This window comes from Eschscholzia californica, unplaced genomic scaffold (assembly GCF_041429995.1).
Source record: "Eschscholzia californica isolate CP2 unplaced genomic scaffold, dmEscCali1.0.p SCAF_1, whole genome shotgun sequence".
NCBI classification, from domain to species: Eukaryota; Viridiplantae; Streptophyta; class Magnoliopsida; order Ranunculales; family Papaveraceae; genus Eschscholzia; species Eschscholzia californica.
Window position 1 is genome coordinate 3410028 of NW_028238198.1, and position 12469 is coordinate 3422496.

Sequence of the window (12469 nt, forward strand, 5' to 3'; positions counted from 1 at the left end):
TGATTACCAATTAATTTAGTTTACTATTATCATGGTGCATGTGAAAATGCAGATTAAAAGGGAACCTAACACATGCTAATCAATCTTAACTATTAATAAATTTTAAGTAATAGAATTTGTCAGACACATTCATGTCATTATGAATATGTTATCATAAAAAGCAAATTCATTAAGCCTAGATTTTTCATTTTAAATGTATAAACATGATTCCATGTTGTTTCGGTTTTTGAATAATTGTACAATATCGGCGGCATAATATAGTTTTAAAGTGTTCAATTAGGGATGTACTATTATATTTCTGATCCAGATCTATGCGAGAATTTCCTCTTAATTCCCAACATTGATATGTGAAGACTAAATTATTGAAATTTCGATATCCTTACCACGAGCTTAAGCATTTTTTTCTATTAAACGTTTATAAAAAAATAAAAATGAAGTAACTAAGCTTTTCCCTCTCATGGGTACAACTAAACTTAAGCCAAGTTTAATATGAGATGTGTTATTCTAGTGAATAGATAAAATCTTGACCCAATTTCTTTATACCCCTCATATTTTTCTCTATGCTGTAATTCTGTTTTTTTCGTTTCGAGGTTTTACTTTTTAGCTGACCCAACTTCCCCAATCTTATGTGTGTGTCTAATTTGAAAGGGTACATCGCTAACATTATACCGTAGGATGGAATATCTCAACTATATCATACTCCGCATTTGATGTCAGTGACCTATGAACTAACACTAGTTCAATTTTCTCTATACGTATGATTGCTATTTATATGATTATCTTATGGTTATCTTATTCATTAGATAAGAAACTTAACATATAAAAACGAAGCGTCACAAATTTAAAAAGAAACGAACAAAAAACTTTATATGTTTATTTTCTTTTTTTTTCTTTTCTCTTGTTTATTATATCGACCCAAATATATTTCTTGACAAGGGTTTCCTCTATATGTTTTTCTATTATAACAAAACCTAACTACTTGTAGATAGATCAAATTTGGGAATATTTGTAGTGGAGTTTTGTTTTTTTTTCTTGTTGAAAGTGTAGTGGAGTTTTCTTTTTTTGTTGAACAATAGTGGAGTTTTGTTGGTCCTTTCAATCTAACAATTTAGAGGTCAAAAGGGCTCACTTTTGTTCGGATAATCCGCTCAAATCTCAAACATGCAACACTTTTGGCATAGTACTACTAATCATGTGAAAAGATAAGTGGAAGTCACACTAATAACTATCTATATATCTAGCTAATCCAAATTGATTGTGAGATCACATCATAACCTAGTCTATGATATCTTATTTAGTTTGACTAATGAGGTTATTAACTAGGGTTTAATATTTTGACTTATAGATTCTAAATTGTCAAATTATAATTAAATACAACAATATTTTATTTAAAAGTGTACCCATTTCAAAACAAAATCAAAGATACCTCACCACATCAGTGCGGAACAAGTTACTCTATGTTATTTACAAATAACTTCAAGAGTTGAAGACTTGAACTAATGAAGTTGTAATGTTTGATTCCAACTAGTGTCTGTATTGGTTATTTTAGATTCAGACCGTGATGACTGATATCAAAGTCAGTCAAAGGATTTGTCAAAAGACTCTAAACCTAGTCTACACTCACATTAGTGGAAGCCAAATGAAAGTATTCCCATTCACAACTCGAGATAAATTTTTTTCCCTATACCTATTATTCAAATAATTCAAACCCAGCAATTCTCCAAATTTTCTAGTAGTAGATTCTCAAAATAAGATAAGAAACCTTATTTTATATGGAGCAAAGACTAATTAACAAAAGAATAATTCATTTGTACTCACATCAAAGTTTGACTAGAGTAGTGACTAAATAGTCATACTTAGGGTTTTGAACCCTTAAGTATAGAAAATTAAAACTAAAATTAAAATCTCATTAGACAAATTTCTTCAATTACTTTCTTCTTCTTCTTTTCCATTTACTATGGTGTGAAGCATGTGAGTAGGTAGGAAGTAGGAGTCATCCTTCACATGCTAGCAATCTTATTAACATAATTAAAATATGAACGTGTATACATTCTTTCGTTGGACAAATCATGATCGTATATTATCCAATATCTAAAACGGGAATTAATTACTTCATAATTTTACCTTTAATCTCGTAAAGTGCTTCTTCGGTGTTATTTTTCGTGCAACGGTATACAAATGAAAAAAAATAGTAATCATTGCTTATTAGGATCTTATAGGCTTTAATTAGTTGGATTAGTAACATTGAATGATTCTAGTTAAAGGTTTGATACTTTGATATCCAATTATGACAATGATGATTTTAATTGTTAATCCATATAATTACCAAAACTTTTGAGGAACTCTCTTTCTATATATTTTCACATTTGTGCAATATATTTTGTTTTTTTGATCAATATAGATTCCAAATATTTCTTTGAATAGAGGGAAAAAAAATTCTATGATTATAATATACTCCATAAGATTAATGTCATTAATTATACACCACAATTGTAAAATAAGGTGATAGAATAAACTCATAATTGTTGTGGAAATGACATAAATCTTTGGTAATTTTCTTACAAATTATAAACAACTCTAAGGACCATCAAAATGTCACATCACGTGCTCGAGAGCATGATACATCACAAAACATACATCATTGATTATATACAACTCGTATTAAGACAAATGAAAATGTATAGTCAGAAAATTCATCAATCACGCCGAAAGTACAAGAATATATAGAAATGAAATAAGAGATATTAAGGTAGAAGTAATAGTGATAGGTTTGGAGTTGTCATATTCAAACTTGGGTTGTTCTCAAATGTCCATAATCGTACCGACGACGAAGGTTAGATCAAGTCGAAGGGGCACGATAACATGGCAATGTAGCTGTTTCTCTTTTGCCTTTTATGATTGTGACTAACCTTCCTACCACTTGCCCTACCAAAAACAATTCTCTTATTCCTCTTATGTGGTTACCACAGAAAGGGAGAGATCATACACACTTCAAATATATCTTTAGACTATATTATCGATATTGTCCCCAATTTTTACATTTATGATTTATATGTATATATATATATATGTGTGTGTATTTGTGTGGGAGAGAGCTTGAATGATGAGGGATCATACCCTCATATTGGAGAAGAAATAAAAAGAAAAAGAGAGAAGAAAAGGAAGATATAAAAGAGAGAGACATGAAGGAGGACAAGGAGTTAGCATCATAAAAAAATAATGTATATGGGGACCTTACAAACACATGGAGGTGGGGTGGTGGAACCAAGCAGCAAAGATTATAAACTACTACTACAACTTTAAATAAATAGAATCTTTATTTTTACAACATGCATGTTGGTTGGATTTGTATATATCTTATAAACTAAGCTAGCTGTTTGTGTGTTCATTTATATTCATCTAAATCATTTTAGTGAGAAGGCCCCCTATATAGAGTGAACCATATGATAGTAAGGGTTCGTGAGATAGGGGACATACATAAACCTCATAACTTTATTTTATTAGTAACTCATAACTCTAGGCTTCGTAGATTTTCAATCCGTGTGTCTTCATAATTCTAAGTTGAAGTTCATTTTTGGTTGAGTGATAACATGAATATCTCTTTAAAAGATCTGAATCTTACTACTAAAAAAACGTATATTGAAACAGTGACTGGAGAAATAAGTATAATTAAGGAAAATTGTGTTGAATACATCTACGTTAGACGTTAATTGGTAAGTGAATTTACCTCCCTCGTTGACGTTAGTCACTATTGAGTTTATTCCTTTTGACTTGTTATTTTTGTCAAAGCACTAATGTCTTGTTTGCTGTCCAGGAATGAAATGCTATTATATCATACTTCAAAACTCAATTAATTTCTATCACTTGAATTTATTATTTAGCAATACTAATAAGTCTAAAGGGTAAATACAATACTACTTATTATGGAAGGGGTAAAGTCAAACTCAAAGAGTCTTTTCAGTACTTTGGGCCATCCAAAGAGAGAATGTCCAACGAGATGCACAGATGATACCTCTACCACACCCACCCTAGAGCAGCTCCAATGCAACACTCAATACTAGAAACTCTCGGTGTAGCCTAAGAATTTTGGAATGTTTGTTTAAAATTCATTCCAATGCAAAATTCAACTAAGATATCAAAGATGACGTGTCAAGGGTAGACTAGAGATATCTCAAGAGGACATTCTAAAAGCATCTCTAATGGGACACTCAAACTCTAACACTTAGAGTGCTACTTAGGAATTTTAAAAATTTTGTTAAAAAATTTCTCCAATGGAACACTTTATTTGACACTCCAAGATGATGTGGGAGCATTTATTATAGAGACACTCAAGACTCTCTAGGTATCTTGCATCTCTTTGTTCTTCTCTAATCACTTCCAAAATGGTGAGCGACTTAACCCTAAGCCCTCTTTGTTGGAAGGTCCACTCCACTCGGCCAAACCGAGTGGACTTGGTCCCATAGGAATCCTATTACAACTAGGATTCCTTAGTAGTTAGGATTATATTTAGATAACTATTATAGAGTTTAGTTGTTTTCAATTTCCTCTTTTGTATCCTATATATACATAACCATACATAATTGTACAATCAAGTTATTGTGTATAATAAAAGGTATTTTACCAAAGTATTCATCCCTACCACTAATAACTTGTCTCTCTCCCTCTCGGATCAAACCGAGTCTTCATCTTCTTCTTCTCCCACTCGGCTTCACCGAGTGTGATCATCTTCATCTTCTTCCACTCGTCACCTTCGAGTGCCTACTCGGTTATAACCGAGACATCAATCAAGTCTCCCTCTCGGCTTCATCCGAGAGTGACAATCATCAAGGTATTTATATTTTCACACTCTTCTCTCTAATTCTTTCTTTTTCTTACAACGTTAAATGATCTAACAGAAACGTGGATTGTCTTTTGATTTAACATTAGTAAATTAGTTCTATTATTTGTTAATTTTTTATATAGTGGTACAAAGTTACTTTTTCCTTGTATAATTTCCTTTTTTTCGCAAGATGAATATTAAAGAGATGTTGTTATTTTTTTGTTTAATTTCTTTTTATGTGATTCTTATTTGATGTTCTCTTTTTTTTATGTTTTGGCTTGTGAAATTCAGTTTATTTCGTTCCGTTAAAGTTTTTTTCTCAAGTAACTAGGAGTCCGTTTGGCCTGCAATAATCAAAGTCTAATCGGACTCGCGGACACTAATGGGCCGCGGACATCTTAAAGGTGAAAAATGTCTGGTCTGATCAGCCCGATAAACTTTAGTGGACTTAAAAAATGTAAGTCAGTCCAACCTGACTCAATAGAGCGACTGTCTGAGCCCGAATGGGTATGTCGATTTCCCACCCCTAACTCCTGTACTTAGACTCTTTAAATAACATCAAAATAGTCCATCCGAGTTCTTCGTAAAAGAATATAGTCAAAACAAGTCAACCTTCCTCACGTGCGGGCAAGAAGATAAAAGTCAAGACAAATTTCACCGCCCAAAGAAAAAGTGACACGTATGAATTACACATGGACATGAAATATCACGGAAATTATGGAAAAGAGACAACACGAATAAATACGAGTGCACGTGGGTACGACGAACCACACGTGCACGTCAGTAATATTTGCAATCATATGTTAATAGAATCCAAAGGATAAAAAACACAACTTCCACCACCACAATCCACAATTTCCCCATCTTTATTTATTTATTTATTCATTCTTTCTTAATTTAATATATATTGAAACAACTATATTAAAATAATATTTTAAAAATCTATGTGTTTGTTGAGCTGTGGATAGGAATAACAAATGTTGGCCCATCACCATCCCCCACCATCCATCATCCGTGAATATTTATTTTTGTGATTCAAGATGTCTCTTCTTCTTTTCCGAGTGGGTCTAATTTTTTGGTTGTTTGTTTTCGTTTATTCAGAGAGCTATCATCTATATATACACATGTTATTCGGAGACAATCTTCAATACAAAGTCTATAAAAAACTATTTTGAATTGTGAATCACTCTTGAGATGAATTTAGATACTCATGAGATGAATTTTAGATACAAAGTTCAAATGAATTTGTGAGCTACAAAACACCATCTCTCTTTTAATCAACAAAATGTATTTTTCAAAGTTTTTAGGTATTGCTAAAAGTCAAGTCTTTTATATTTTTTAGTTCAAAATTTTTATGCTACTAATTTGTTTTTGCAAGTTCACTAGCATTGCTGAATAGTTATTATTTTCCACAAAAAGAAATTATAATAATTTAGATATATTTTGATGGGTATCTTTGTTAAAAGATATATATTGGAGTTCTCGAACAAATACTTGTTAATAGTCTCGACAATCAAACTAGAATTCAGTTAGATTTGCACAGGAACGGGATTATAAATAGGAGGGAGAGTGGTTCAACAAATATTGTAAGTACAATATTAATTGAGTCCTATAAATATTCTTACCTTTTAGGTAGAGAATTACAATGATTTCGGGTCTTGGTACTACCGTAGGACCATATTAAGAAGAACCAGAATATATCAAGGTTAAAATTTCTTTCTTACAGTGTCGACAACTTGATTTTAAAGTCTAATCAAGAGTGGTCCAAGAAACAAAATTGACGTTTCACATAAGTGGTTCCACTAGATAATTTTTCTAACGTATAAACCAAAACATTTTTACAGGACTAGAAAAGATTCTTCTTATCTTGGTTTGATATATAATAGTTCTAATGTAGTTAGATTCTTGTACTGAGTAGCGTAGAAAAATAAAAGCGAGATCGATTGGTCGATTTTCTAACTCACTACCACATATGCACATATCTCTAGTCCCACGTCGATCAATAAGCCAAGATTTTTACTGGATACAAAATCACTGGTGCTCGATCTAGTTGTATTTTTATGGAGATTCTATTTGTCCCTGTAGGATCCCTATTCAAGATCATTGTAGTTCCTTTTCGAGTGGTTGTAGGACAAACGGCCACCTATAGGTGGTAGGGTAGGGTGGGTGGTATCGTTCAGAGTGCGGCCAATCTTCTTAACTGCGCGTTGGACGGCTTATAGCACGTGAAACTCATCACTACTTCGTAAGGGCGTTGAGACTATAGCATGTTACACGAAAGCGCCAAACCTGTTTCCCTTGCCCAAATGGTATTATTGGGGTTGCCTCCACAAAATTTATTATTTATTGATTCACATTAAATTCGACTACATTTGATTCAACACTAAAATATGTCTAGGTTAAAAGTGAAATAACTTTAATCTAGGGAAGGAGTAACTCGAGAGGAGTAACTCTACAATTCCTGATGCAGTTGGTAGTTGGAACTAGTCAACTAGGGAAGGAGCAAGAGAAAAGGGGGAACAATGCCACAGGAAGGGGCTTTCTGCTTTATACAATGGGGGTCTGTCAGCCCTATATCACCAGCTATATGCTGTATAGCTTCCTTCGACCTTGATAAACGTGTACTAGCTTGCTACCAAGACTACTTTTTAGACTAGCCAGCCACTGCTGCTAGCTAGCTAGGTTTCGAATTCATGTTTGAGGAACGGGAACAGAAGAATGTAACTTCAAAGATAACAATAACATAAATGTAGACCAAATTGATGTTCTGGTGTTTTTCACTCCTAACAAATTTATAACAGAACTCGTCAAATATCGATGAAAATCTTACTGAAAAATAACTGTAAGTAGGGTTTCATCTACTTAATCTAAAAAATTAAAACATTAAAAATCTGCCGACTTTTCGTTGCTTAACAAAACGGTTTGATTGTTTATTTTTACATTCCGAAACCCACTATACATATTCTAATAGTAATAAAGTTCAATGAAATTGTGAAAATTTGTTATACGACGATAGAGACTTGATAAGGAGGTTAAGAAGAGAATCAATCTAATAACTAATTTAACTAATAATCGTGGCACACGGTAATTACCCCCATTTTTTTTAATAATTCATATGCTTGTTTTATTTGACAAAAATATTGGTCTTGAGATTAAATGTTTAGACGTTATTGTTGGACTAGTTATGTGTCACACATTTTCGTTGTGGAAAAAAAAAAAGAAATTGTGACTAAATCATCCAATAGAAAACTTTTTAACTCTTCGAAACAAACAACTATACCAAGTGAAAACACGTATTCACGTGGCATTTGTAGTCATGGATATGAACTAGAGATGATAGAATTCAACAAAAATATGTGTTGTTTTATTGATTTGTATTAGATCATTTATCTCAATTAATCTAGATTCTTTCCAATATATAGGTAGTGTTAAACAAGTAGTATCTTGGACTTGGGGAGACCTAAGTGAGAACCTGAGCGTGCGGCAGGACTAGGGTCTAGAGTAGATAAGCTAGTCACTGTTGATCTGTTTATATGATAACAAACAGCCAAACATACTTGGAAACGGCAGCCCTAGACCACACCACACTATATAGAGAGAGAGAGACAAAGAAATCACTGATCAATTTGGGTAGTTGTGAGATACTGAGAGAGAATGAATAATGTATGAGTGAAATCCTTTTTAGTTCTCAAATTGCGATTCACTTTCCGTTTTGACCTCCATAAATATCTAATAGTTTGTTTTGAACTGAAAGAGTTAAAAACAATTCAATTCTTTTAAGAATACCCATAAAAACAAAAAAAGAATTATTTTCCAAAAATTTAAAAACAAATTAAATCCACTTCATCTCTCCCTTTCTCCTCCATTTCACCACCTTCTCATCCACTTCATCTTTTCCTTCGCTATCTCGTCATCTCATGCGACAAAAATCCCTTCGCCATAGTTCTGGTGAACCAGACTTTCAAAGGTCTGGTTCATCAGATCTGTACCAGACTTTTGAAGGTCTAGTTTTTTAGATCAAGTTTACTAGATCTTTTAGTTCTGGAAGTGAACCAAATCTTCGACGGAGAGAGTTCCACAACCGGAGAGTTTAAAAAGAGAGAAGAAGAATGAAGAAAGAATAATTTTTTGCATGTTTGTAAGTCGCTGAAATAATTTGTTGACCGACAACCTTCCCAGAAGAAGATGATAATTAAGATGGCAAAGAGTGAGTAGAAGTTGAAGAGAGAGGTGATGAAATGGAAGAGAGAGATGCAGAGATGAGGTGGATTTAATTTTTCTTTTTGAGATTTAATTCCTTTTTAGCCCCTAACATTATTTTCAGAAAGAATTATTGAAATTTCTTTGTCGTCAGGGGTCAAAATGAATAGAAAAAACTTATGGAAGCCAAAAGAGTGAGTAGGTCAGAGATTGTGGGTTGAAAAGGAATTAAAGGGCATAATGAATATATAAAAGGGAAGAAGTAGGACCCATTAAGAACAGTAGTGTGTGGGGAAACCAGAAAAGGAGAGGAACCCAATTTAACCTCATCAGACATATCTGTCAAAAAAGAAATTAAAGAAGAAGAATCAGAAAAGAACAAAAGATAGACCCCCTCGTGCAAATTTAGCAGTGAAAGTCAGAAATCTTTATTATTATTATTACTCTCATCATCTAGAGAGTAGAGAGAGAAACAAAGAAAAAAAAGAGTATGTGTTGATTCTTCTTCTTCTTCTCTGTTGTCCATTTTGCATGGTCATTCATTCCATCTTCTTCTTCTTCTTGCCTTGTTGGTTGGTGTTTAATTAGTAGTAGTCAGTCAGTCAAGTCCTTTGATTCAAGTAGTCATATTCAAGTTTTATGAATAAAAGTACATTAAGTGGATATATGTACCACTCACACATTATCTCCACTCTCTCTCTTCTCTCTAAAACATTTATATGTTCCTTATCATTCATTATTCTTCATACCTATCCTTATACATCCACCCACACGTGTGTCTCTTAGTACATATATGTCATGTCATAAATCATATATTGTTCAACTAAAACCCTAATTACAATCATGTATTATTGTGTGGACCTAGGAATGACCAAGTCCGGAGTGAATGTCTAACTACTACCAAACTAACAGAACTAATGCCACCTGTGAGAATAGTCTCACATGGGAGAATGGGTAACTAGCAACCAAGAATATAAAGTATAGGTCCTCTCCACTCACAGCCAATTAGTTTTGAGTTGGATGACCACAAACTTAACACCACCAATGTTATTGTTATCAATTATTTTTATACTACAACAATCTCACAACATGTTTTACCTAGCTCTATCGTGTTCACAAGTCAAGACTTTATACTCGGGTATATGTTGGGAGGTGTTGTATGGGCCTCTCTCGCCCCAAAAACCAGCTCAAGAGGTAAGGCTTCTCCCACACTTATTAACACACACCCTGCCCCTTGTACAACCAATGTGAAATTAACCTAACAGTATAATCCTTAACTATTGGTATGTTATTTTGTAAATGTTTTTAGAGTTGGTTTTATACAAAAGAAAAAAAAAAAGTTAGTAAGTTAGATTATTCAAAAGAACATTGTTACTATCATTGCTAAAGACAAATGTTATAATAATCAGTAGTAATCTCAAACATATAATTCGAGCTGAATAACAATATGTTGTTCTGAAAAAAATATCTATTTTCTTTTGGTTTAACTTATATTTTCTTCAAAAATTAATATTTCCATCTCGGCTATATAATTGTTAACTTAACACTAGAAATGAGATCCTACACGCCAAAACAAGATTTTTGTTGTTAATCGTGGTGGGTAAGTAATTCCATATATTGGTAGGTGATTTATATGAAAAAATTGAATGGATAAAAAGAAAGTTAGGTGGCAAAATGTTGAACAATTAGATTTAATAAGGATCAAATCTAGTTGAGGTCGACAATTTAATAGATGCATGCGTGTTGAGTTAGGTCTCTATTTTGTTCTCAAATTCTTAATGGAAGATAGTGAAGTACGGATTGGGGTCGCTTTTGGAGGCATTGACTTATGTCATGTCTTGAGACATATCTTCATCTCCCCTAATTTTTAGGGTTTCATTCATTAGGTTGGCATATATGCTATTTGTATTCTTCTTCTTAATAACTAATGATTTATTTTTTGTGATCTTCTCACTCTATCTCATCTTTCTGTCTTGATTCTTGACTAATGATTTGGATGTCTTGCATGGTTGATAGAGAGTCTCTGTCTTACACAAAAATAATTATTTTCTTCTAATTTCTATAGTGATTATACTTTCTGATTAAAAGTATATTTATAACCTTAAACTGACCGGTCAGAAAATATCAAGGAATAGAACTATCTGATTCAATTTGATACGTTTCCAATATTCATGAAATGACACATGAGCTAACGTGCTTTATCTTTCTGTTTTTAATTTTCCAGGAACATACGCTCATAATTTTCAATTATGGTCCTGTTATAGTTATCTATCTCACTCTTTTATTAAAAGATAGATAAATTAGATTTAGATGATGTTTAAGTTGTTGATCTCTCGGACTTAAAACCAGACATTACTACTGCAATATTTGAAGGTTTTTAGGGTTTTGGAGAATCCAAAATCTTATCTCACTATTTCTTTTTCATAACCAAAACCTGAAAATATAAACATATGCCCTAAAGCAATTATTGAAGGGTTGTAGAGAAAAAATAAGGTATATTTATATATTAGTTTTTAAAAGCTTTAGATATATCATAAAATTGGGCTAAATTCTATTTCTTCATATAAGGCTATTCACTCGAGCCATTTCATATACCTGGGTTAAATTCTATCTCTTCGTTTAATACGAATTTGAAAATTTTGATGGCATTTCATAATATCAGTTAGGATTCACCTATAGAATAAGATTAATATTACATGATAACAATTTTAAGACGAATTCAATAATTAAAATAAAAAATTTAGATAAGAGGAGAAACAAACACCACTACTATAGTACAGCATCTTTTGTGTCAAATCCCTATCCAGTGGATCTCTCCACGATTGGGTCTTTCTTTGAGGTCCTTGTCCAATTCACCTTTTATCCCACACCATGACAAACCCTCTCATCTTCATTCCTTCTTGCTAAAAGTCAAAAGAAAATTTTGAGAAAGTGATACCATTGGATAAATTATATTACTTCATAAAAGAACTAAAGCATTATCAATCAACCTTCAATGATAAAAAAAAAGTATAAAATTAATATAATATGTATTTTATTCCGATGTGGCGAAAAAATTCAATCTAAAAGTTTCCCCTATGAACTCCCAAGTGGTTGAAGTGTTTCATGTTCTCGTACGTACTGTGAGAATTAATGAAATTAATGTGTCATATTTACTTGAAATTTTATCTTAACAGAAAGATCGAAATTTTATTCGTAAAAATAAGAAGGTGATCATATGATTAGACTAATTATAGTATAAACTTAAACTATATACTTAAATTGGGTAGAAACTTAAACACCTAACTTTGCTTGGGACAAGAAGTATAAGGTTCATGACAACACACGAGTACTTTGAGAATATGACTACATCAATCGTTATTGTTATTAATGCCTATTAATTCGTAGCACGTGTATACTGTACATCGTATTTATAACGATTAATACTTGAAAGTGATATTGGTAGTACAG